This window comes from Herpailurus yagouaroundi, unplaced genomic scaffold (genome assembly GCF_014898765.1).
Source record: "Herpailurus yagouaroundi ecotype Mexico unplaced genomic scaffold, PumYag 192, whole genome shotgun sequence".
In the NCBI taxonomy this organism is placed as follows: domain Eukaryota; kingdom Metazoa; phylum Chordata; class Mammalia; order Carnivora; family Felidae; genus Herpailurus; species Herpailurus yagouaroundi.
Window position 1 is genome coordinate 2,637,264 of NW_024412423.1, and position 27,559 is coordinate 2,664,822.

At 44.7% G+C, this 27,559-nt stretch overlaps 1 long non-coding RNA gene across 1 annotated transcript; it reads left to right on the forward strand.

Moving 5' to 3' along the window:
- Nucleotides 1–690: 690 nt before the first annotated feature.
- LOC121010860 (uncharacterized) lies at nucleotides 691–21,624 on the forward strand. Its single transcript, XR_005781390.1, has 3 exons — nucleotides 691–701; nucleotides 4,135–4,140; nucleotides 21,489–21,624. It is a non-coding gene; the product is annotated as an uncharacterized LOC121010860 (long non-coding RNA).
- The last annotated feature ends 5,935 nt before the right edge of the window (nucleotides 21,625–27,559 follow it).

Sequence of the window (27,559 nt, forward strand, 5' to 3'; positions counted from 1 at the left end):
GGTGATTTTATTAAGTAGGTTCTCAAGAAAAGTTAGTTTTAGATTTGTGAATAAATCTTATAATAAAGTACATATGATTCTAAATGTATTCTGTGTGCACTCCTATGTGAGAGCAGAGTCATTTGACTATATCTTCACAATTCTAAAATAGAATTTTAGTAAGTCATTGCAATATTTTAGGTGGAGTAGGAGGAATTTGAGAAGGCCCTGGAGGTAGAGCTAAAGACCAGGTTGGATAAACTTGTCACCAAAAAAGCAGGAAGTGAAGGAAAAAGCTGAAGACAGAGGAGAAGAGAGAATTGACTAGAGCATGGGAGGAAGGGTAGTTGTGGTGGAAACTGAGTCAGTGTGTTAGAAATGACAGCGAGTGTAAGATATGTGATCTGGGAGAGGGGAGGAATACGTTTGTCTATGTTAGGTAGCTGTGGAAATATGCAGTTGGAATGGCGCCTGGGAATTGTGTCCAGAGTTTAGCTGAAAAGGGCTGGGCCCCCATCAGGTACTTGGGCATTGAAACCAGGGGCACCTGGGTGGCTCAGTAGGTTAAATGTCCGACTTCGGCTCAGGTCATGATCTCGTGGTCCGTGAGTTCGAGCCCCACGTTGGGCTCTGTGCTGACAGCTCAGAGCCTGGAGCCTGCTTCAGATTCTGTGTCTCCCTCTCTCTCTCTCTCTCTCTCTGCCCCTCCCCACTTGTGCTCTGTCTCTCTCTGCCTCTCAAAACTAAAGAAACATAAAAAAAAAAAAAAAGAAACTGATTCAGAACCATTGAAACCTTTTGCTCTCTAAGCATAAGCAAGGATAGAATCACTCTGTTCTAGAAATTTTATAAACCAGAGTGCATAGGACTCCCAAGGAATAAATATTCATCCTTGAAGATGAACTCGTGTTTAAAATTGACAGAGTACATAACTGAGATCCAGCAGATCCAACCAACAAAATAATTGGTATCCAAAAATGCAAACATAAATTAGAGAGAAATTATACACTGATAATATTTAGTATGAGTGTACAGATAAAAAAAAAAAGTATTCACTCACACCATGAAGGAACAAAATAGTACGAAAAAGAGCAGGTGGAATAGGAAAGAGGAACTGAACAGATGCGTAGGTGTAAAAAAACCAAAAATGCAGTCCTTGAAATTCACAGATTGAGAGATGAGTGAAATAGGGGATTAGGTACAGAAGAAGAGAGAATCAATTAAGTAACTAACATTAAAGGGAAATCCCTAGTGTGTCAGACAGATAAGATGGAAAGAGGCAAAGAGCAATCAATAGACAAGTAATTCACAGGAATAAAAGGCACAGCATGGGGAATGTAGTCAATCATTGTTGCATGGTGACAGATGGTGGCCACACTGGTGGTGAACACAGCACAATGTCTAAACTGGTCGATTTGCTCTGTCGTTCACCTGAAACTAACATAACATTGTGTGTCCACTCTACTCAAATAAAAACATTTTTTAAAGAGTAGCTCATAGATAAAGATGACCGGATAAGCGGTATAAAGTATGCAAGAAAGAGAAGGGAGAAGAGAGAACGTTTGAAGCGATAAGAATTTTTTACGTGAAGAAAGATGGAAGTCACATTTTAAGAATCACAGTGTATTCCTAGTAGAATAAAAAACCCTGTCCCCTACTATTCCCGTTATTTAATATATCATCCTCTTCATTGCAAACCTCATATTTAATTAGTTAATTAATGAATTAGCTTTTTGAGAGGGGGGAGGGGCAGACGGAGAGGGAGAGAGAGTCCTAAGCAGCTTCATGCTCAATCTTATGATCTCATGACGGTGAGATCGTGACCTGAGCCGAAATCAAGAGTCGGATGCTCAACCGACTGAGCCATCCAGGTGCCCCGCAAACCTCATATTTTAAAAATATATCCATGCTACTTTAAGTAATGTACCATGAATAAAAGATGGACTAAAACAGCCCCTATACTTGGGGAGCTCACAGTCATTCTCAGCATCATCAGCAAGAACATATATCAAGGGTCAGAAACTGAACTAAGCATTTAGGTCAATTACTTTATTATTTAAGTCCTATTTTACAGCTTGGCTAGACTAACTGAAAGATGACATCCTATATGTCTCCTGAATAAAATAAGGGGACCAAAATTAATTTTGCAGTAAAATGTTTTATCTTTTCTGACATTCCATGGGAAAAATCATTTTGCAGATGCATTTAGTGTAATTCAAATGGATGACCAGCACAATTAGATTAGTTTCTTTAAGAAATTCAGTAGGCATTTATTGGTCACCTACTATGTACATTAAGTGGTGTAGGCACTTTAAGGTATGAGGGTTTTTTTTCTCAGTTTTTTAATTCCAGTACAGTTAACATACAGTGTTATATTCATTTCAGGTATACAGTATAGTGATTCAACAATTCTATACAATACTCAGTGCTCATCATGATATGTGTGCTCTTTAATCCCCATCGAAGGTCTAAGGGTTTTACCAATTATAGTACACGTATCAATATAGCAGGACTTACAGGCTCAAAAAGCAAACATTTATTTGCTTATAATTCTGTAAGTTGACAATATGGACTGGGTTCAGCTTGGGACAGTTCATTTCTGTTCCCCAAGTTGAAGGCTGGGCTCACACATGCAGTTGGGCTTTGGCTCAGATGTCTGGCATGGCTAGGATGGCTGGAAAAGCAGGGACCTTACTCTACATGCTGTGACACCCCTCAAAAAGCTACCTAGGCTTTTTCCCATGGTGGTGGAAAAGTTCCTTGTAAGCAAGCACTTTTCAAGCCTCTGTTGTATCACATTTGCTAATATTCCATTGGCCAAAGCAACTCACATAGTCAAGCTCAGTGTCAGTATGTGTGTGTGGGGGTGGGGGTGGGGATAGCCAATGGGCATGGATACAGAGAGATTATATTCACTGGTGCCATTTAAAAAAAAATATTTATTTATTTTTGAGAGAGAGCTGGGGAGGGGCAGAGAGAGAAAGTTTCAAGCAGGCTCTGTACTGTCAGTGCAGAGCCTGATGTGGGGCTCAAACTCATGAACCATGAGATCATGACCTGAGCCAAAAATCAAGAGCTGGTCCCTTAATCAATTGAGCCCCCAGGTGCCCCCATTGGGGTGGCCCCATTTTTAAAACAGTTTACCTCAAAGGTAATTAAAATTTTAACTGGAGTTGAAATCTCAACCCAAAATTGTAGGACAAACAACATTTGAGTTTTATTACCTTTTAGTTTAAAAAATTTTTTAAATGTTTATTCATATTTGAGAGACAGAGAGACAGCGTGCAAGCGGGGGAGGGGCAGAGAGAGAGAGGGAGACACAGAATCTGAAGCAGGCTCCAGGCTCTGAGCTATCAGCACAGAGCTCCATGCGGGGTTCGAACCCACAAACCGTGAGATCATGACCTGAGCCGAAGTCAGACGCTTAACCAACTGAAAACACCCAGGTGCCCCGAGACTTATTACCTTTTAAGATTATAAACCTCAGTCATTTCTTAGATCATGACAGTCCATCATGAAGCATTCGTCTGGGCAATTTCGTCTAGATGGGCAGCCAATCTGAATTCTGAAGTTAAAGGCAGACTCTTGTAAAAAGAGCATCTGAGAATCTGTCCATTTTAGCTGAGTAGATTGGTCTTATACAGTCCTTCAAAAGGGGTCCTTTGGAGAGCTTACCTTGGAAGCAGTGAGTTATTGCTTCTGTGGAAGGATCAAGTGACTAACCTTCCATTCATATCTCACTGCCACAGGCAAAGAATCTCTTGACCTCCTTAGAAGCTGGAAGAAAGATGATGCCCTCTAGTACATTGGACAGTTCAGCCTGCAAGAATATAATTAATCATTACTTTCTGGGTCAGCTCCTCAAACGGCTCCTTTATCATCATCCATCTTTTTCTAGAAGGGATCTTTAAATTCTACTTTGTTAAAGAAAGAATAATGTGACTGCTTTTTGTGGGGGTGGGATATGAGTTTGGGGAGGGCATCACTCTTTTTCTTTTGAGAGAGAGAAAAAGATCTTTATTTTTATTAAAAATTTTTTTTAAATGTTTATTCATTTATCAGACATGGAGAGAGACAGAGCATGAGCAGGGGAGGGGCAGAGAGAGGGAGACACAATCCAAAGCAGGCTCTGGGCTCTGAGCTGTCAGCACAGAGCCCGATGTGGAGCTCGAACCCATGGACCGTGAGATCATGACCGGAGCTGAGGTCAGAAGGTTAACCAACTGAGCCACCCAGGCGCCCCAAGAAAGAGATCCCTAAACATCCGTAAGTATATTTGTTAAAGTCTTAAAGTTTTTCAGGATACTCGCGTCTCCAAAAATTATCACTGTACGGACTGTAACAGGCATTCCTTTATCTCTTCCCAGTAACTCCAGATTTCCGTGAGGCTCAATCCCTAGCTTCAAGAACTAAAGCCTGAGATTCCAATCAGACAAGCAATGAATTTTATTCTACTGGCATCAGTTCAGATGTGGGCAGGTAATGCCAACTATTATCATCAGATTGCGTTTGTGGGAAGGTTAGGGCAACTATTTTCTTTTCTGCAAGGAAGAAAAAGCATGCAGCGTGTGGAGTGGCAGATAGCTGTGCCTCTTAAGACCACAAACGGGGCCAGTGCTAGATGAAGAAAGCCATGCCGAAGGCAGAGTGGCAAGATAGGAAGAGGTCAGGTTCAAGGTGGCATCAGGGAGCTGTTGAATCAAGCTTTACCTGAGCAACTTTTCAGTTATGTGAACCAATAAATTACCTTTTCTTTTTTTAAATCTAATTTGAGTTAGGCTATTATATTTTCTGTAGCCTACAGCATCCCCACTAACGTACAGCCGACCTCAGAGAACAGATGATATTCTCCTTTTGTGAAACCCCTTGAAGCTACAGGGTAAGAGGATACTTTTAAAGGATGTTGACGAGGGAGAGGATGATTATGACCTAGAGGAGGAGGGAGAGCTTTGTCTAATACACTGTTCCCAGCAGATCCTTGACTGAGAAAGATCTTCACAGAGGGTATTTAATGGTGCAAACACTATCAGTGATAAAGAACTTATTCAGAAATTCAGAAAAATTATTCAGAAATGGAACTATGTTCTCGTATGGAATAAGGACTGTTTTAGTTGTTTTTTGTTTGTTTGTTTGTTTTTGTTTTTGTCTGGGACCAGTCTGCCTTGGCATTCCTCTTACACACAGTCATTTGTATAAAAATTGATTTCACAGGGGCGCCTGGGCAGCTCAGTCGGTGAAGCATCCTACTTTGGCTGAGGTCATGATCTTGCGGTTTGTGGGTTCGAGGTCATCATCTCGTGGTTTGTGGGTTCGAGCCCCTCCTTGGGCTCTGTGCTGACAGCTCAGAGCCTGGAGCCTGCTTTGGATTCTGTGTCTCCCTCTCTCTCTGCCCCTCCCCTACTCATGCCCTGTCTCTCAATAATAAATAAATGTTTAAAAAATTTTTAAACACTTATTTCACAGACATTTACTGAGCATCTATTATGTGCCGGATGCTTGGAATATGGAAAATAATAATAATCCCAATACTCAAAAATTCAAAATCAGTGGAAAGAGAGTGGGAGAGGTCCAGTAAAATAAACACAACTCAATGCTACAAATCTGTAGAAAGTGTTACAAGATGATGGAACAGCCAGTTCTGTCTGTAGTCGGGGACAGTGGTTCCCAGTTATCCATGGCTGGTTTTTTTGGTTACCATTGTTTTCCTGTGGCAAAAGGAGAAAATTAAGAACAACCAAATGAGTGAAATTTTCCTAAAACCAAATTCATGAAATTGAAAAACTCTCCTTTATTCTGAGGTGATATTCTTCCTGGGCTTGTTTGTTTGTTTTTGGTTCTAACTTATCCTCCATATTGTGGTAGGTACCTGTTTATGTGTGCATGAACAAAGTCAAAGCAGACAATACTATATTAGAACTTCCTTTGTAAATATTGATAATGCCTGTATTACCAAACTTTGGCAATCGCTCATCTAGATACTTGGAGAAGCTTTGGAGGGGTTATTCTGGAATGGATCTTGAAGAATAAATACAGTTTCAGCAGGCAGACTGAAGAAGGCAGGGGCTTAGCATATGCAAACACACAGATATGAAATGGGAAAGGGCTGTTTGGGGAATGGCATGTATTTTGGCATATTTAAAGAGGGGAGGGGTGCCTGGGTAGCTCAGCCAATTAAGCATCCGACTTCAGCTCAGGTCGTGGTTCGACCTAATCTCACGGTTCATGGGTTCAAGCCCCAAGTGAGGCTCACCGTTGTCAGCACAGAGCCTGCTTTGGATCCTCTGTCTTCTCTCTCTGTCCCTCCCCAGCTCACATGCACATTCTCTCTCTCTCTCAAAAATAAATAGACATTTTAAAAAAAAGGATACTTTTAAAGGATGAGAGAGAGAGAGACAGAGTGTGAGTGGAGGAGGTGCAGAGAGAGAGGGAGACACAGAACTCAAAGCACGCTCCAGGCTCTGAGCTGTACAGAGCCCAATGGGGGCTCAAACTCACAGACTCCCGGATGGTGAGATCATGACCTGAGCCAAAGTTGGCCGCCCAACCGACTGAGCCACCCAGGCGCCCCTAAATAAACATTAAAAAAAGAATATGAGGTGAATGGTGGCACTGAAGTTGAAATAATTGGCTTCATTCCAATATTAAAAGGCCTTGAATGTCATGCTAAAGAACTTGGATTTGATCTAACAGGCAGTTGGAGCTCCTGAAGCGTTTAAAATAGGGGAGTAACACGATCGGCTTCGTGATTTTGAAAGCTAATAAAAGTACTAGGGAAATGTGTCCGCTTCTTTGACAGTTACATTTCTTAACGGATCTAAAAGTAGAAACGGCGTTTCAAATATAAAGAATAAAACTCTTAAGAGGGCTCTGATATTTATCAGCACGCGCAATTGATTAGCGATTCGTGAAAACATAGGAATGACAAATGTGGCATTTGCTGGTTATTTTTCAAACAGTAAAGGGACCCCAATCTCCCCGTCCCACCCCCTCACACACACACACACACACACACACACACACACACACAGCTCCAGAGCAGAGCTCTTAATTTTCTGAGTGGTTCCCTTTCTTTTTATTTTATCTTAGAGTTAGGAACAGATCCTCGCCTGATTTGTTGCAGAAGCCAAACTGTGTTTCCAAGGGCGCACGTTCGGAACCTCTGGAAGGCGTCTACTCACCGTTATGAGGAGCCTGGGGAAGACAAGCTGGTAGACTCTGGGTCTCTCTAAGGAGACACTCAATTTAGATTAGGAGACAGTTGTTGGTGTCATTGGCCCATTCCAAATGAAAATAAAACCGAAGAGCAACTCAGCTGCCATTTGTATCCATATCTCAACACTAGCTTAAATCGAGGCGTAATCGAGTGGAAAGAAAATCCTTGTGATTGACAAGAATTCTGTGGGAGGTCCAGGTCCTTGATTATTAGCTCTGCGACCTTGGCCAAGCATCTTAACCTCTTTGGTCCTCAGGTCATGAGCCTACACTGTCTCAGAAAATTGGTAGGAGATTTCAGTGAAATGACATAAGTAAAGCCCAATCCCTGGCCTGTCATGCATGCCCACAGACTGTCAGTTGGCTTCTCACAGAATGGTGGGCTATTCTCATGTTATGTGTGCAGGGTCTGGGCAAGAGTGCAAATGGAAGCCTATGTCCCACGTGTCTAGATACTTAAAAGTTCTAAATCAAACGAGCAAACTTAAATACATCTGTCATAAACTTCTAGGTTGGCAAATATACCTTCATAGCGAAGAGTTGAAAACTTTGGTTAAAGAAAAGTTCATAACGGGGCGCCTGGCTGGTTCAGTCGGTTGAGCGTCCGACTTCGGCTCAGGTCATGATCTCACGGTTTGTGGGTTTGATTCCCGCGTTGGGCTCCGTGCTGACAGCTCAGAGCTTGGAGCCTGCGTCCGATTCTTTGTTTCCCTCTCTCTCTGCTCCTCCTCTCCTTGCACTCTGTCTCTCTCTCTCTCTTTCTCTCTGTCTCTCAAAAATAAATTATGCCTCCCCCCAAAATTAGTAAAGTTCATAACAAATCACTGTGGATATAGTGCAAATTTCAAATTAATTTCATAGTTGGCAAAGACCACACTTCTTTCCAGGAAGACTCACTGGCACCAGGTGAGGAGAGAAAGAGGAGAGATTTCTCCTTCGCTGGCTGGCTAGCTTGTGCATGTCCCTAGGCCCTTCTAGACTTTGTCTTCCTCTTCACACAGGGGAAGCTTCAAGATTTCTCTTCACCTCTTCAGTCTTATCCTCGTTAGCTCTTACCCACAAATTGCTATCAATACCCCTCCGCCCACCAGCATGTCCCATTTAAATCTTTCAAAAGAACCTGAAGCTGGAAGGCCCGGCCGGCACATTCACTCCAACCTCTGGCCTATTGTTTGTCTCCTTGCCTTTCCATATTTGTCTTTACCCTGAAATAGGGTTTCATGTGCTGGACACACCAGCCTGTAGGTCCGAGCTCTACCCACACATCACAATAGCTGCCCTTGCCTGTCCCCTGTGCCGAGGGGTATACACAGTGGTGGCCTTTCAGGAAGCTGGATCAGGGGAGAGGCCCAAGCACAACCTGGAATTGGAATTACGACCACTGGGGCAGGAATCTCAGAGTCCCTATACCCCGTATTATAGAGAAGGGGAGGCCCAGCCTATAAGTGGGCACATCACTTCTCTGTGAGCAAAGGTATAGAAACAGAAGGGCAAGAGGGGGCCCTTTAAAGCCTAGGGCTCAGCATAGGGGAGCTTCTTCTTTTTTTTTTAAGTCTTTATTGTTTTAATTTTTTAAATGTTTATTTTATTTTTGAGAGACAGAGAGATAGCGTGCCAGTGGGGGAGGGGCAGAGAGCAAGGGAGACACAGAATCCAAAGCAGGTTCCCGCTCCAAGCTGTCAGCACAGAGCCTGACGTGGGGCTCGAACTCATGAACTGTGAGATCATGACCTGAGCCAAAGTCAAAAGCTTAACCGACTGAGCCACCCAAGTGCCCCTGTTTATTTATTTTGAGAGAGAGCAAGAGTGAGCAGAGGAGGGGCAGAGAGAAAGGGAGAGAGAGAGAGAGAGAGAGAGAGAGAGAGAGAATCTTAAGCAAACTCCATGCTCAGCGCAGAGCCTGACGTGAGGCTTGAACTCACAAACTGTGAGATCATGACCTGAGCCAAAATCAAGAGTCAGACACTCACGTGACTGAGGCACCCAGTTGCCCCAGGAATCCCACTCTTAATCGTAATGCGGAGGACACATGCGGCAGGGGGTTCATTGCTGTGTTGTGTGAGAGAATGACGTGGGGGAGGTAAAACTTTGCCTCTCCCCATCGAGTTTTCAGTTCTGTAACCAAAAGACAGATTAACAAGAGAAAAACCAACAGTTTCTTGAGCAGCGCACATCACGTGGGAGAAACCTAAATGAGAAAAGCAAGTCGAAGCCTGTGGCTTAAAATTTTGGCTTACGTGGCATCTTCAGCAAAGAACAGAAGCGCATTTGTAGAAAAGTGACAGGACAAAGGAAGGCAGTTTTAGGCCTCTGGGGGCAGCACACTGTGGGAAGGTAAATATACGGGAAGGAACTAATGAAGTCAGGGTTGTTGGCAGATTCCTCTGGTTACATCTCTGGGCTGCTGAGAGTCTGTCTCCAGTGAAAGGAGACTTTATATTCTACTTTTAGGAAGAAAAAGGGGAACTTGCTTTGTGTTTGTAGCTTCTTAAATAACTTTGGTTCAAAAGATTTAAAACAATTTTTTAAAAGCTTATTTATTTTGAGAGAGACAGAGACAGTGGAGTGGGGGTGGTGCAGAGAGAGAGAGAGGGAGAGAGAGAGAGAGAGAATCCCAAGCAGACTCTGTGCAGCCAGCGCAGAGCCTAACGTGGGTCTCGAACTCACGACCTGAGCCGAAACCAAGAGTCAGACGCATAAGCGACTAAGCCACCCAGGCGCTCCCAAAAGATTTTTGGTGTCAAAGAGACATCTTTTGGGGGTGATACTCTCTAATTTCCCTCAATGGGGAGCTGGAGGTGGTTGGGAAGTCTATTACTGGAGGAGTGGATAGGCAAATGTGGTGGGTATGCATACACAACACGGATGAATTCATAAAAGCATGTTGATGCATGAAGTCGTAGAGAAGTCATACCATTATGTCAAATAAAACTTCATATATAAAAATAACATAGATTTCATGAGAACAAGAAAATCGAGGAGCCTCGTGTGGACTCATGATAATAGGCCATGGACAACAGTGATGAACTCAACTCTAGGCACCTGAAATTCAAAACAACAACATGGCATTTTTTGGGGGGTTATCCACCCATGGTCATTGAATCCTATCTCTTCAGCCGGCCAACAGCCATAGTCTCTAATGGCTTCTTGTGGTCACAGCCTCCTTGATATTTATTGTGCCCTTGATCCTTCACACCCTAGTAAGGGTCATGGGGAAAGGGGGCCAGATTACACCCTGCTGGGGAATCATCTGGCTCTCCCCTGAGGACTCTGGGAAGGCTTTGCCATACCTGCCTAAAAAAGAAAGTCAATTTGTAGCTCTAGTTTCTGCCAGGTATGGTGGCCTCAGGACCTTGGCCTAGAGTGTACCTGGTCTCATTTACTAGTTTTAAAAAATGATAGTAAAGGTTGCTTTGGGTTTCCCTTTTCTATCTCTCCCTTCCACTTTAGCACTGTGCCAACTAAAATAAAATAAAAATAGAATTATCAATGGAGCCATAGTGAGAGTCAACTGATTTATACAGAACTGGCTTGTGGTTTTGTGCAGTGATCTCCAAGGTTGGGTGTGGAAGAGAATCCATTGAGTTGTCAAGAGAAAGTTAGAAATGTCCATTTACTTTTTATTTTACCCTTAATTTTTTATTTTCCATATTTTTAAAAAACAATAACCGCAATACATTAAAACATATCAATTTTTTTAATGTGTATTTATTTTTGAGGGAGACAGAGCACAAACGGGGAAGGGGCAGAGAGAGAGGGAGACACAGAATCCGAAGCAGGCTCCAGGCTCCGAGCTGTCAGCATAGAGCCCGATGCGGGGCTTGAACCCACAAACTGTGAGATCATGACCTGAGCCAAAGTCGGACACTTAACTGACTGAGCCACCCAGGCACCCCAAAACATATTAATTAAAGGCGCAAACTAAAAGGTAGTTGGAGACCACTGCTTTAAGGAGACATTTATTTGCCTGAACCCTTTGGACCCTTTGATATGGGTGATTTGGCATTGGCCTACACAGAGGAAAATTGTGCAGTTTTCCACAAGCTTTTTTGGGTGATTTATACTTTTGGCGGGGAGGTTTGTGGGAAGGAGTTCCCTGCTGGCTCCCAAGCATTTAATCGCTTGCCTGTTATTGTCTAAAACGTAAGCTCTTCATTCCAGGACATCTCTTGTTGGTCCCATAATGTCTCTCCATGGAGGGAACTGGTGGAATTTTGGGAGGGCAGTCCTCCCTGGTGTGGGACCTCCTGAATCTCAGGACGTTTAGCACCCACTTGAAGGCAGAGGGTCTTTCCCATTCTTGGTGATAAACCCAAATCCCCCCAAGCATTTCCTCCAGCCCGTGGGGGTAGGGGTTATTACTTACCCCTTTAAGAACAATTCTCCTTGGGGCCCCTGGGTGGCTCAGTCGATTAAGTCCAACTTCAGCTCAGGTCATGATCTCACTGTTTGTTGGTTCAAGCCCCACATCGGGTTCTGTGAGGACAGCTCGGAGCCTAGAGCCTGCTTCAGATTCTGTCTCCCTCTCTCTCTGCTCCTCCCCTGCTTGCTTGCGCACTCATTCTCTCTCTGTCTCTCTTAAAAATAAATAAACATTAAAAGAAAAAGCAATTCTTCTTGATGCTCTGCTTGCCTTTCTGGACTTGTTGCAAACACCTGCTCTTCTGCACCTCCACCAGGATCCCCTCCCTGATTGCACCAACCCACAAAGATCTCTCCCTCCTGTGAATGCACAATATCATGTATGTGGCTTTATATATCATCTCGTGGCTTCTATTACACTGTTGTCTTAGGTCATTATTTAGTACACATATGCTTTATAAACTTTCATGTGTCCAGATATTACTTTCTCAACTGGCTTACAAAACAGGGATTCCTGAAAGGTGAGGGAGGGGAAAGAAAAGCCCTCACCATGTTTCCTTTTCTTTCTCTCTCTCTCTTTTTTCTTTTTTTACCGTATAATCATAACCAGAATTATTTTACTTTTTATTTTCATTTTTTAATTTAAATTTCAGTTAGCATACAGTGCGATATTGGTTTCAAGAGTACACTTCAGTGATGCATCACTTCCATACAATAGCCCATGTTCATCACGTGCCTTCCTTAATACCCATCACCCATCTAGCCCATTTTTAAAAAAAAAAATGCTCATTTATTTATTTTGAGAGAGAGACAGAGAGAGAGACAGAGAGAGAGAGAGAATATCAAACAGGCTCTGCTCTCAGATCCACCTGTGGCTCGATCCCAGGAACCTTGAGATCATGACCTGAGCGGAAATCAACAGTCAGACGCTTAACTGTGTAACTGACTAAGGCACCCATGTGCCCCTGGCCCATGTTTGATCAATGCCTCCTTCTAAATAAGGTTGCAATGCTAAAAGCCTTCATCCTCAGAAAGCCTGGACTAAGGGGCCCCAAGCAATTTAGGGAGGATCTGAGAAATTTCTCTGTGGATTGAGAACTTTACATTTTTTTGGGGGACTTGAGTTTAGCTTTGGGCCAATAAATACGGTTGGATCAATGAATTAAGGTTTGTAGTAACCAATGTCTTGTGAGAACTTGGTCGAAACAGCTTCCTTCGCTTACTAGGGTAACTGGCAAATTTCTGTTTCTCCATGAAAAGAGGAAAGATAAAAACAGAGCAAGAGGCAAACTGTAAGAGACTTTTAAGTCCAGAGAACAAACTGAGGGTTGATGGGGGTGAGGAATGGGTTAAATGGGTGACGGGCATTTGTTGGGATGAGCACTGGGTGTTGTAGGTAAGAGATGAATCACTGGGTTCTACTCTTGAAGCCACAACTACGCTGTATGTTAACTAACTTGAGAATAAAAAAAAGAAAAAGAAAAAGAAAAAGAAAAAGAAAAAGAAAAAGAAAAAGAAAAGAAAGAAAAGAGGAAAGAGTGTTCTCTCCTGTAAAGTCTATGTCCTGACCCTGAAAATCACCTAGGATTTTGGTAACATTGTTGCTAATGCCAAAAGCTCTTTTTTTTTTTTTTTCCTCCTGATTTGATAAGTGAGCAGAAAGGCAGTGACAATTTTAAAAAGTTTTTTTTTTTTCTTTTTCCTCCCCATGAGCATCTTGGAGGAACCTGTCTTTGGTATGAAAGACTTTTTTACAACTTCGTGCTTTTAGTTACCTTCAGCTAACAGCCAATTAAACGTGCATGGGGAAGGAGTCTAGGGAGAGCTTCGGGTCGCAAGAACAGAAATGCTAGGGAACATTAAGAACATACCATCATCATGGACCAGGCCTGTGAGCTTGTTAAGCTTGAAGCAGAATCAGTAAGATTCACCAGGTCAAGGGCCCCTAGCCCCTGTGTGTGTGAGGTAAGAGTCTTAACTGATAAAGGTCCAGCAACAGGGCAGTGGGGTGTTGGCTCCTGTTCTGCCAGTCGGGGGACCAGAACATACCACCCCCAAAATATGCCATTTGGTGTAGGGATTTTGAACTGGAGGCAGCAAGGCATTTTCCCAGACCTTCCCCCATCTGACTAAAAGCAGAAGCTTCTGAAACATGGGGAGTGCTGTGAATGCTCTCTCTTGGGGAAGTTTTATGGCCACCAAGAAGAGGGAAAGAAGCAGGGCAGAGATGGGAGGACATAATCTTTATTTCCTTCGTTTCCTAGTATATTACCTCCCCAGGGGGTGCCACCCTTGAAAGCTGACCACCCTTTTCCTTTGTCTTGTCGCTTGCCTGGCAATGTACTGTTCTTCTTTGGAAGATATCACAGAAGCCTACATTCTAACAATCCCTTTGCTTGACTCCTCTCTGCTGAATAAGCATCCGTTTGGGTATTTTTCTGGTCAATCCGTCTTTTGTCAATCTAATCTCCTGGGGCCCCAGGGCTGGGGGCACAACATTCCAGGTTGCAAGGATTTAAGAGATTTTCCGGATTGGCTCCAAACAGTGCAGCTAGCTCAAAACTCTCTATAAAAATTAAGTCTCCTTTTAGTGAACTCCACAGTGCATTTGTGGTAGGAAAATAGATGCGTTGCTGGTAGAAGTCATGCTGCCAGGCCAGCACAGCTGACACCGAACTAGAATTCTCCACAGTACACGTCTGAGTGCAAAACAGTTTGGAATTCACGGAAGCCGGCTGGTGTCAGACATGCACCACTCACAGTTTGGGGCTTTCCTAATGTGCCCCAGCCACACTGGCTCCCGAGCTGTTTCTTAGTGAGCAGCCATGTGCCCACCTCAGGGCCTTTGCACTTTAAAACAAAATTTTTAAAAAATATTTATTTTTAAATCAAAATTAAAAAAAAAATATTTGTTTATTTTTGAGAGAGAACACACAGAAGTGGAACAGCAGAGAGTTCTAGAAAGGGAGACCTAGAATCTGAAGCAGGCTCCAGGCTCTGAGCTGTCAGCAACAGAACCTGACATGGGGCTCGAACCCACGAACTATGAGATCATGACCTGAGTCCAAGTCGGGCGCTTAACCGACTGAGCCACCCAGGTGCCCGGGGCATTTGCACAGTTAAATTTTCTCTGTCTTGAGGCTGGTGGCCCAGAAAACGAAGTGGTCCACTCACTTCCTTTGGCTCTTTACCCTGTTAAAAAGCCAAAATTTGACAGAGTAAATTTGAAAATATAATTGGCTTTATTAAATGATTCATGAATTGGGAGCATGTGGAGAAGAGCTAGCATGTGGAGAAGAGCTCTGTGGGAGCTCCAGAAAAGGAAACGTTTTTCAAAGTGGGGGTGTAGGGCGTGGGGGGAGTGGTGGGTGTAGGTGGCGGAGGGGGGGTGCAGTTAACAAAGAATCCATTGTTTTAGGCTTGGTGGCCCTCCTAAGGGGAATTACCTTCTGGCTGTTGACCAGGAAATTCTAATTTGGCTGGTTAAAGGTCATGGTGAAGTTTTGGGGTGATGGGGTGGTCCAAAGCTGATGGCCAAGAAAGAATTCTTTGAAAGGGCAGGCCTACGCCAGCCGACTCCATCTTGTTCTGTGTCCTTCACCTTGACCACACCTCCTCCCCTTGAGTAACCCCCCCTCACCTGCCTAACAGGACTCGACCCTTCCCCAGGACCCTTCCCCAGCCAATTGGCTGAGGCCATAGCCATTACCTCACCAACTGCCCCAAGGCCCCAATAAAACCTTTGTCCTTTTGAAACTCGCCCTCTTTCCCTGGTATCTCACCGCTGAGTCGGTGCAGGTAGGGGATTGAGCTCGAGCTAGCTCGAATAAAGGCTCTTTGCTTTTGCATCGGACTCGGCTCCCTAGTGGTCTTTGGGGATCACGAATTCTGGGCATAACATTCTTGAAGACATCTTTGGTACAAAAATGTAATTATATTCAAGCATGGGGACAGGACCCACAGGCAGAAGAGCTGCACTGGGGTCCTGATGGGTAACTCATTATATACCTTCAGGTTGGGAGGGGGTCAGGGACTGAATAAAGCTCTAAGAAATTTTGGAAGCAAGGTTTCCAGGATCTTGAGGGGCTATCTGTTGCTAGGGAAACACCATTTATTACAGTTTAATAAAACCTCAGCCATGAGACCCTTCAGATGTATATCAGGAGGCCATAAACTTGGAGTGTGATTGCCAGTATGTATCCTGGGGCAGTTGGGATAAAGGAAGTAGATTTACAGATCCTCAAGGTTGGGACAATGTTAAGCCAAGGTTCTCTTTTGCCCCCAGCAGTGTCCTCATCCAGGCAGCTGAGCTCCTGCCTGTTTCAAGGACTTGTCAGTAGGCTGCAGGCAGTAAAGGAATTTAATTTTTCATTTGCCTTAGGTTCCCACATCAACATGGCAAGTGCTTAACCCCTTTTCCTTTCTTCTTGGGTAGCTGGGAGTGACCGAGGAATATCACACAGATGCCACCTGGGGTGGGGGGTGTGCCAGTCTGTATTTTGCCATCAGCTTGCCCCAAGCTCCCTCATCAGTTACATCCTGGTGGGGGAGGGGAACCAACAGTTAGGTTAAGTGCTAAGTCTTAGTTTACTGACATGGGGCCTTAACCTAAGTGACGCCATTTTGGCCCATTGGTTTACTTTTTTTTTTTTTTTTAATTTTTTTTTAACGTTTATTTATTTTTTTGGGACAGAGAGAGACAGAGCATGAACAGGGGAGGGGCAGAGAGAGAGGGAGACACAGAATCAGAAACAGGCTCCAGGCTCTGAGCTGTCAGCACAGAGCCCGACGCGGGGCTCGAACTCACGGACCGCGAGATCGTGACCTGGCTGAAGTCGGACGCTTAACCGACTGCGCCACCCAGGCGCCCCCATTGGTTTACTTTTTAACATCTCAATGACACTGTCTTCAGAAAGCTGTCCCTGGACACCCCCTCCAAAATTGTCTTGTCCTCTCCCCCACTATCTTTCTCTCAAGCTCTTGCGATTATTTAACAGATTCTGAAATGTACTCCCCATCTTTTTTCTCCACTCTGTGCCCCAGAACAGAGTATCAGCTTCATAAAAGGGAGGTTTTGTATTTTTTGTTCCCTGCTCTATTCTCCACACCTAGAATAGTGTTAGGCACATAGTACTGATAGAAGATAGGGTTCAGTAGGCAGAGAGGGCAAGGTTAGGGCCTGAGGTCCCTGGGTGGGGAAAAAACACCTATTTTGGAAAGGTGCTGGGAGCGTCTGACCACAGCAAACCCCCTCAGGCGAGAGGTTCCTCTTCAGAATGTAACAGAGCCCACCTCCTCCCCCAAAGGTTTCCCTCGGGAATTTGACAAAAGACCTAAGTATGGCCTCACGCAATGCAATGGAGCCAGTCAGGAATGGGTAGCCCAGCACCTGGAGCTATCAAACCAATAAGGGTAGAACCTGAGAAGGAACGAGGGGGAAGGGAAGGGCGGGGGTGGGGGGGTGGGGTTGCTGAACCTTATAAAACCTTATAAAAGAACCTTATAAAACAAGGACCCTGGCCTAGCATCCTCAGGCATTCATTTTCCAATGTCCCCTCTCTATAAAGAGAGCTTTCCTACTCTTCCTCTCGGATCTTATATTCTATTAAACCTTGGCCTGCTGGGGCGCCTGGGTGGCGCAGTCGGTTAAGCGCCCGACTTCAGCCAGGTCACGATCTCGCGGTGCGTGAGTTCGAGCCCCGCGTCGGGCTCTGGGCTGACGGCTCGGAGCCTGGAGCCTGTTTCCGATTCTGTGTCTCCCTCTCTCTCTGCCCCTCCCCGTTCATGCTCTGTCTCTCTCTGTCCCAAAAATAAATAAAAAACGTTGAAAAAAAAATTAAAAAGCAAACAAACAAACAAACAAAAACCTTGGCCTGCTGCTCATTTTGTGTCCACCTCTTTGTTCTTCCAAGCGGGGAGACAACGAATCGCGGGTGTTGTGGTAAAAAAAATCCTGCAGCAGTAGGACGTCAATAAATATTGGTGGAAGGAGCTGAGGGACTGACCTCCCCACTGGCCCAGCTGTCACTCTGCACTCCCGGAGCTCAGCCACCACCCAGCGCTCACACCCACCTCGCCTCCCCCAGCTCCTGGGTCCTCAGCTCCACCAGGCTGCCCTCTTTCAGGCGAGATGCCTCTCCAACTCTCTTAACTCCCTTAAGCCACTGCAAAACTTTTAAAATACTTTTTGCTGCAGGTCACTGATGTGGGAAACAGGCAGAAGGAAATGGCAGGTAAAATTAAATTTCCTTGTAGCCTGCAGCCCATTGACAGAGCCCATGGACTTGGAGGCAGACAGAGTAAAATGTTTCTCCAGGAACTCCCTCTGTCTTAAGGTTAATGCTTCGCTAGAGGGGAAAACCACCTTAGCTTGACAACAGCTAGGAAACCTGGGAGTCTTCTTTAGCATCTGAAAATCTCATTGGAAACTTCCCCTGGACTTTACCTTCTCAAACTCTACCGTATGTAACCTGTCTCTCGTGGTCCCTGGGCAGCTCTTTCTGCCCACGGGTGCTGTCCCCGTGCGTTAATAAAATCACCTCTTTGCATCAAAGGTGTCTTCAAGAATTCTTTCTTGGCCATCAGCTCCAGACCCCACGAACCCCACTATCACCCCCAAACCTGATCGGTAACAACATGTTAAGTTTTTTATTTTGAGAGAGACAGAGACAGTGCAAGTTGGGGAGGGGAAAGAGAGAGGGAGGGAGAATCCTAAGCAGGTTCCATGCTGTCAGCACAGAGCCCAACATGGGGCTCAAACCCAGGAAACTGAGATCATGACCTGAGCTGAAACCAAGAGTCCCATGCTTAACCTGAAAGGGCCGACCTATGCTGGCCGACTCCATCTTGTTCTGTGTCCTCCACCTTGAGCGACTATGTCCCCGACATGGCCCCTTTCCGGGAAAATCACAGAAACCTCAGACCATGCTTCCTCCCCTTGAGTAACCTCCCGCTCACCCATTCAAACTTCCTGATCAAAACACACCCGGCAACCTGTGTAAGGGACTCCGACCCTTCCCAAGCCAATTGGCTGAGGCCACGACCCTTCCCCAGCCAATCAGCGGAGGCCATGACCCTTCCCCAGCCAATCGGCTAAGGCCACAGCGATTACCTCACCAACTGCCCCTAGACCCCTATAAAACCTTTGTGCTTTTGAAACTCGCTCTCTCTCCCCGGCATCTCACCGCTGCATCGGTGCAGGTAGGGGATTGAGCTCGAGCTAGCTCAAATAAAGGCTCTTTGCTTTTGCATCGGACTCGGCTCCCTGGTGGTCTTTGGGGATTGTGAATTCTGGACATAACAAACCCACTGAGCCACCCAGGCGCCCCCATGCTGGTAACTACATTGAAGAAGAGGGGTTTCATAAAATAATGATAATGGAGATGTTACCAGTTATTTATACTTTGTGAAATTCATTATTAATATTATCCCTGAGTTCCAGCACAGTTTGGAGTATCTAGGCTTCTGTTCCTCTGTACCTATTTTTCTTTCTTAGAAGAGCCTATGAGCTCTGTCCTTTTGACCTATTTTTTGTCTTGCTACCTTCTTTTCACCTTCTTGGAGAGCAAGGTGGTTTTTATCCAACTGGAAGGAGTCCGTTCACCTGCACAAAATGGAAAGCCAAACACTGTATGTAGCACTGGCCTTTTGCGGAGAGAGATTTATTGCTTGCAAAGTGGTTAAGCAAGGTGAGATAGGAGGCTGGCTTCAATCTGTAACCCCCAACTGAAATTGGAACAAGCCTTCTAATAATCACAGGGATTGGCCTTCCATACATACTGAAGGAAAGGGCGGGGAAACTTACAACTCTTCATGGAGAAAGATAGCACGTGCACGTTGAGCAAACACATGCATAACACACATCCCCTGTCTATTTAGGGGTGGAGACTTAAAATGAGGCAAAATATCCGCCCCCCTCTAACCGCCATCAGGAGGTCACGGGTAGGACAAGGAGAAGGTTGTGCGCATGCCTAGAGTGCTGGTATAAACTGGATGGAATTTGGGCTCCTCCTCCCTGGTAAGAAATGCAGGGCCTTTGCGTGTGCATAAGCTGGAATCTTTTGTGTCAGTCCAGGCCTCTGCTGAGACAGCTAATGGTTAGTGGGGTTTGAAAACAAACAATAACTGATTGGGGAGAAACAGTTCTCTGAAAACACAGGGCACACCCCTTGTTGTCTAGGGGGTCCAGGCAGATGTGACCTTGGTGTTCATGTGGCAACGGTCAAGGAGCCTGAGGGAGCTTCCCCACAGGCACGCTGTGACAGGAGGCACTGGGAAGCCCCAGGGAGACCTGCCACCTCTGGTCTTCCCAGACTCTTCTTGGATGGTCCACACCCCTTCGGAAAGGTGTTCTAATGTGATGAGGGAGCAGAAGGCAAGCTGACCCCCACAAACACTCCCCACCCCCAGGGGGGATGTGTGTGATAGTCCTGGGGCACTCCTGGTGGCTCAAGAACAAAAGGAAAGGGGAAAAACAATTGGTTAACTGATAGAGATCACAGTCCTGCAGGACTTGAGTCTCCATTAGTTTACAACTATCTTAGTAAATTCCAAAAAAAAAAAAAAAAAGGAAGTCTTATCAATAGCCTAATCTCCAGAAACCTGTAGACTCAGTTTCCTGAGCCCAAACATCACTCTTCCACAGTGATATGGGGAACAAAGGCAGAAGGAAATGGCAGATAAAATTAAATTTCCTTATAGCCTGCAGCCCATTGACAGACACTTGAAGCCGGCAGAGTAAAACATTTCTCCAGGAACTCCCTATGTCTTAATGTTAATGCTTTGCTAGAGGGAAAACAACTTTTTTTTATTAAAAAAAATTTTTTAATGTTTTATTTATTTTTGAGAGAGAGACAGACAGAACATGAGCAGGAGAGGGGCAGAGAGAGGGGGAGGACACAGAATCCAAAGCGGGCAACTCCAACCCACTAACTGTGAGATCATGACTTGAGCCAAAGTTGGTTGCGTAACCAACTAAGCCGCCCAGGTGCCCCTAGGGGGAAGAACAACCTTAGCTTAACAATAACTAGGCCTCCAGTATCCTGTGAGTCTTCTTTAGCATACGAAAATCTCATTGGAAACTTCCCCTGGACAGTACCTCCCTCAACTCCCAAATACATAACCAGTGTCTCCACAGGGTCCCGGGGAAGCTCTTCCTGCCCATGGGTCCTGTCCCGTGCTTCAATAAAATCGTCATTTTTACACCACCATTTTTGCACCAAAGAGGTCTCAAGAATTCTTTCTTGGCTGTTGGCTCCGGATGCCACACCATTACCCCAAAACTGCATCATGACTGACGGAAAGCAGAAATTCCCTTGTTGTCAGGCTTCAAGAGGATCATTAGTTCCTGCTGGAGTCTCTGGTCCCCAGAGTCCTGAAGGCACCTCCAGTAGGCCCCCTCCTTCAGGGCTGGAGGCTGAGGCGTGGTTCTAGGGGCCAGCAGGGTGATGCTGGCAGGGAGACAAAGTTAGTGACCATAATTGCAACACTTGATTGCATAATTTCTAACACAGTCTAAAGTCATTTTGCCCCAAATAGTAGGGATTCCGGACCAACAGCAGAAAGAAGGGAACCACTATCAAAGAGATGGGGTTTAGAAGATTAAAAAGAACTTGGTCCACATTGTAGGTTCTTAAACGGTATTTAGGAGAGCGGATGCCTCCAGTCTTTAGGGAAGATCTCACTAGAGAGGAAATAGGTCAACGGTCAAGTGCCCGTGGAATATGGAAGGAAGCCAGGAAACCAAATTAGAGCAACTGAGGTTACGACTCTGTTCAGATCTCCTCTTCTTACAACCACACTGCAACCTCCTTACTCTGATTTCCTATTTTACTCAGGACCCCACAGTTAAATCCTTAATTACTGTTAGGATGTCCTTGGAACCACAGTAGAGGGGACGGCCATCTTGCCAGTGCAACCCAATGAAAAGCCCCTAGTAGCCAGAACGAATTGGATGTCAACCAATCACCGAGCGACAGCACGACCTGACGCGAAAAAGGCCCACCCAGACCTAAACCCGGAACTGCTGCAGCTTAAAAACCCCACCCCACACCTGGGTGCGACTTCCCTGACTCCTCTCTCTCTCTCTCCCTGGGTCACGGAACCTCACCAGAGACATTAGCTCCCAAATAAAGCCTTTGACTGCTAAAATTTTTTAGCCTCTGACTCCTATTTTTACCCTGCCTTACGCCTGACCCTAACAATTACCTCTCATTGTCTTAAATAATTTTTTAAAATGTTTTTATTTATTTTTGAGACAGAGAGAGACAGAGCATGAGCGGGGAAGGGGCAGAGAGAGAGGGAGACACAGAGTCTGAAGCAGGCTCCAGGCTCAGAGCTGTCAGCACAGAGCCCGACGCGGGGCTTGAACTCACAGACTGTGAGATCGTGACCTGAGCTGAAGTCAGATGCTTAACCAACTGAGACACCCAGGCGCCCCACCTCTCATTGTCTTAAATATGTTTGTTTTTCTTAGAGTTTCTTGAGGTTAGGAAACGTGTCCCAAACTTCTGTGTTGTTGAGGATGTATAATAAGAAGCTCTGGAATCAGGGTGCCTGGGTGGCTTAGTCTGTTAAGCAACTCTTGATTTCAGCTCAGGTCACGATCTCACTGAGATCAAGCCCCGGGTCAGGCTCTGCATTGAAAGCATGGAATCTGCTTGGGATTACTCTCTCTCTCCCTCTCTCTGCCCCTTCTCTGCTCATGCTCTCTCTCTCAAAATAACTAAGCATAAAAAAAGAATCTGTGGAATCAGGAAGTGTGTATCTTTTGTTTGAGAAGGAAACCATGCGGTGAAGTTGTGTCAAGTCTTTTATTTGGCTCTGGGTAGAAGTGGCTTTTGGGTACCGAGGTTTGCGAGGGAAGCAATCACCTTGGACTAAATTGCTTTGTGTATTCAGGTAGTGTGTTTTCAATTACCTTTCTGATAAGAATGGGGAAGGTTGAAGAGTGTCTTTGACTTAGTGAGGTAAACCCAGACTCACATTAATTGATTAATTAGGCTGAAAGGGCCTTAGATAAGATTAAATTGGTCCCTTATCATAAAGTAGAGACTTTCTCCGCGGTCTCTTCCTGACATTCAGTTCAAAGAAGTCAAGACTCTTAAGGTCAGATTGTTTTATTAAAGCAACTGGACCTATCGTAACTAGAGAGTGTAGCCCCTTAGCCCCAAGGCTTATCTTTAACCCCAAAGTTTGTAGAACGTATTATATTTACTTGACATAATAATATGTGTTTACTAGAAGGACTCGTATAATTTCAGAACATATAGATGCCATATTGTGTGTAGGGTGTAAATGACCTGCCTCTCTAGATTTTTTCTCTTTCTCTTCTTTGTTCTCCTAATACACACTATAGTCCATAGAACTCTGGGAGGGGAGAAATCGGTTATGCTTGCTCCTCTCCCCCGCAGCTGCTGGCATTGGAATAAAGATGCCCCCGGCTGTTTCTGATTCAAGTCCAACGCAAAGCTTTGTTTCTTCCGAATCCTCACGTTAGGCACATGGCAGGTGTTCAAGTCATACCTGTTGATTAACTGACTTGTTATTGATAAACTGTCTTTAATAAGGAACCTGGAGACCAGTAGGCATTTTCCTTTGGTGTTTTACATGAGACTATGCCCGGCCCTGCATTTGGGATAATCATCCCTGCTGGACACAGACTCTGAAGCATGTGGTGAGGATACAATTTCTTGCCCCCAGAAGTGTCCTGGGTAAGTTTCCAAGGTACTAATTAAACTCTCTTTTTCTGGGTTTAAATTAAAGCGAATGAAATGCAGGCAGCGAAAAAACACTGAAGCATTATTACCTTACTGGCCCCCAAAACAACAACAACAACAACAACAACAACCTGAAATTGTAGCCAATAATCTTATGAAAAAGAATGTCATTGAAACAGAGGATGCTGCTGCTTCTGCTCTCCAGGTTCTTGTTTGTTTCCTTTACGGTGACAATTTGGTGTGGCCCGGAGTTGCCTTTGACAGCAGGATCCTTCAGGGCAGCAGGGTATTGTGTGACTTGTTTTGTCCAAGAGCTATTCTATCCCCAGGAAGACTGACAGCAAATAGGGTTCTATCTGAATAACAAGTAGGGGGCGGGTGACAGGCTGATATTGTTCAGAATTTCTACAGTAACCAGTCAATCGGCTGTACCTTGGGGTCTGCTCCGCCTACAGTAAAACATTTAGGAAAACTGCAGAAGCCCCGATCCTTGTCCAAATGGAGCAGAAAAGCTTGATTCCAGAAGTGGCAGGCAGTTAAAAAAAATTCTCCCCAAAGCCGTGCCTTTCTGAATGAAGTGCAAATGCAACAGTGGCTGGTGTCCATTACCGAAATGGCGATGTGAAGAAATCAATTTCTGTTTAGAAGACCTTTTCCCTTTAGATTTTCAAAGTCCAACGTGGGGAATAAAGAAGTACTTCTTTGTCTTCGAGAGCTAGATGTGGCAGTGTGTTAGGTTGTAAACCCAGGGAGAGATACTTCGTTGAATTGAGTGGCAATAAAGGGGACTTATTTGAAGTTAATGAGATGTAAATGACTTGAAATCACATGTATGTGAAATCTGTGTGTATAAGTGATTTCCTATATACGTGATATACACACGATAGCATATATATGTGAAATATATATCTGGTTGCGATGGAGAAGGAGGGCACCGGGTGAGGACAGTGTGCCGCTGGATGGGGGCAAAGGACAGCTGCTGATGAATGTCACCTGTTTGACACCATGGATTAGGAATACTAGCCATCAGAAGGGCAGTGACCCTGTGTCTTTTCGCCATTTCCTGATGTTCTTTGTGAATGCCCTATGCAGCAAGAAGCTTCTGAGAGTCACACTCTTGACAGGCAGAGGAATGAGTGGAGGAGCCCCAGGGAATGTTTGGCATGGGAAAGAAAGGGGAAATCATTGGTCATATCCTGTATCCAGGAAAACTTCTCCTAAGGCAAGGTGATGAATTTCCTTCTTTCTTTCTTTCTTTCTTTCTTTCTTTCTTTCTTTCTTTCTTTCTTTCTTTCTTTCTTCTTCCTTCCCTTCCCCCTTCCCCTTCCTCTTTCTTTCTTTCTTTCTTTCTTTCTTTCTTCTCTTCTCTTCTCTTCTCTTCTCTCTCGCTGTCTTTTTTTGGGGCGGGTAGAAAGCATTCATGTAAACAATACAGGGGAAAGAAAGCAAAAAGTAGAAATCTTTGTAAAAAGTTTCATCACCCAGATAAAAGCGCTATTTGCTTTTTGTACAGCAGGAGATATGAAAGCCTGTTTATTTGCTGGGATTGAGCCAGTAGAGAGGGAAACCTTGATGATGTGACAGAGAGGGGGCAATCTCTAGTGCTTTGTCCTTGAGCAGGCGAGAAAAGATGGGATCTAGTTTACAGCTGAATGAATTTGCCGTCACTCAGGGTGTGTGGACAGTTCCAGCTACAGAGAAGGAGGGTGTGTTAGGGTAATAACTATTAGGTACAGTAAAAGAATGGTTCATGTAGTTCTCCTTCATATCACAGAGCAGAGCAGGTCTGGCTTCTCTTCTAGGCTGTCCCCCTCTAAATGGTGCTTCCAGAAATGGAGCTCCTGCCATGGTGTGGCTCTGCCCTACAGGGATCCTTTATTCCCAACCCTGCAAGGGAGATAGAGTCAAGAATCTCAATGGAGATTTTAGGGGCCAGGTATGGAAATGGCTTGTGTTCCTTTGGCTGCTATTCATGCCCTACCCCAATGGCAAGGAAGGCTGGAAAATGTAGTCTTCTGTGTTTTCAGGAACAAAAGAGAGAATTAATGAGCTTCCAGCCAGGCTCTGTCATAGGAAGGAAGGCAGGGCATCATCCAGATGCCAGTGAATTTTGTTGTTGTTGTTAGTTAATATGATTGTGGCAATGAGTGGAAGTTCTTTCCACTTCTTAGTGCAATGGGAAGTAAGGGGGTAGGGAGGCAGAAGAGTTGAAGGTTGGAGGAAAGAGAGAACGGTGTAAAATGCTAAAGGAAATGAGTGTAATACCTCTGAGGGAATGGTCAGTGGGTGAGCACAGGGGTTCGGCTTGTGGCTGATGTTGGTTGGCAGGGTTAGTAGTAGGGAGATGGGGCAGAGAGAGGAAGAGAGGGAGAGAGTGCAGAGCACCGACCCCCCAATCCCGTCCCCGCAGTGCAGGCCTCAAACTCAGGAACCTTAAGATCATGACCTGAGCTGAAGTTGGATGCTTAATCAACTAAGTCACCCAGGGACCTCTGTGTCTCTCACTTTTCTGACAGCTTTGACCTTTGGATAGTACCAGTTGCTGCTTCATTTCTGCCTCCTAAACATCACACACGTTCCTTTTTGGTCAAACTCTAACCAGCAGCCCTAGAGACAATGGAATTCTGGGAAGTATAGTTCCTCGCCTCAGTCAAGGTGACAAAAGCCCACTCCAAAGCCTACTTTATTTTTCACCAGAGTGTGTACCTATCACTTTCTGAAATGTTGTATATGTACTTTCTTTGTTTTGTTTTGTTTTCTTGTTATTATAAAATTCAACTCTGTGAAGATCCTGGTTTGCTTTGTCCCCTGTTATTATCCTCAGCACCTAGAACAATGTCTGGCATAGAAAATATTTGTTGAGTGAATGCATGGGTGTTTTGGGCATCCTTCCAGATGTCTTTCTACGTATGTACACACATACATGAACAGATATAGGAATTAAATTTTACAAAGATGGGATCACACTCTACATTTACAGTTCTATAGTCTTCTTTTTTTTTCTTATCACAAAATCAGACCTATTTCAGTAACAATAACTATCTGTCACTATCACATTTTAAAAATTGTTATAAGAACTCCTTCATGTCTATCACAACCTAACTAATGAATTCCATTGAGTATAATTAATTGACCCCTGATTGGTAGACATTGTGTTAGCCTGGCTCTAGGTTGATAAAACAGTCTTGATGAAAAACACAGAAGGGTCTTGATTGGATTCTTTGAAATTTAATAAATACAATATGACTTTTTAAAAAATTTATTTATTTATTTTGAAAGAGAGTGAGAGTATGTGTTCTCGAGTGGGGGAGGGCCAGAGAGAGAGGGAGAGAGAAAATCCCAAGCAGGCTCCGTGCTGTCAGCGTGGAGCCTGACACGGGGCTCAAACTCATGAACCATGAGATCATGATCTGAACTGAAATCAACAGTTGGATGCTTAACCGACTGAGCCACCCAGGTGCCTTTGACTTTTTCCATATAATCTCGGAATCACAAATCTGTACCACTATAGCTTGGACTTTCCCCCAGCCATACAGTGCTCTTTAAGGGGCTATCTATGGGCTAGCGGTTAGGGTGGTAGGATGTGGGATATACTCACCAGAAGGTCCTTATCAAACGGTAGAGTAGTTGGAGAAGATAGGACAGCTTGTGTTGACTTAGCAATATGGTCGAAGGCCCATGAAACTCAAACCTTAGCATGGTCAATTTCACAACGTGTCAGATGCCGATGTACCTTATTCCTACAAATTTTCGCCATTGCTCTGCTAACAGGATGTGAGAGGCATGGACCAATAAAAGATGAAGCTTACGGCTTAAGTGGTTTGGAGTAACCACGTGAAACCCAGTCTTACACAGTCCCCACTGGGGCTGAAGGCTGGAGGCTTCAATTGGGGAAGTGATTGTATAAGAACGCTCAAGGAGGAAATAGGCAAAAGTCTCTGAATCCAGGCCCAGGAAAGTGCAGAGTCTCTCTGTCACGTAGAAAAATATCCTGAGCATCCTTGAAAATCAAAAACCATGAGCATCCTTGAAAATCAAGAATGCAAAACCTTTGCAATATATCCAAACCACATCGTCCTCACCACAGACCAATTAAATCAAGTCTCGGCCTTTGCGAAATCTGACACAGTGAGCATGAAATTTGCCACAGGTAGACACGTTTCTCCAATTTCCATCTGTGCTTTGAGTCAGGGGGTCAGGGGGTCTGTGACTGCGTGAGGTGGGAGAGAGCAGTCTGGTGGTGGCGGCTTCAGGAGCAACCTGGCCAGAGAGTCTAGTTATCAGCGACC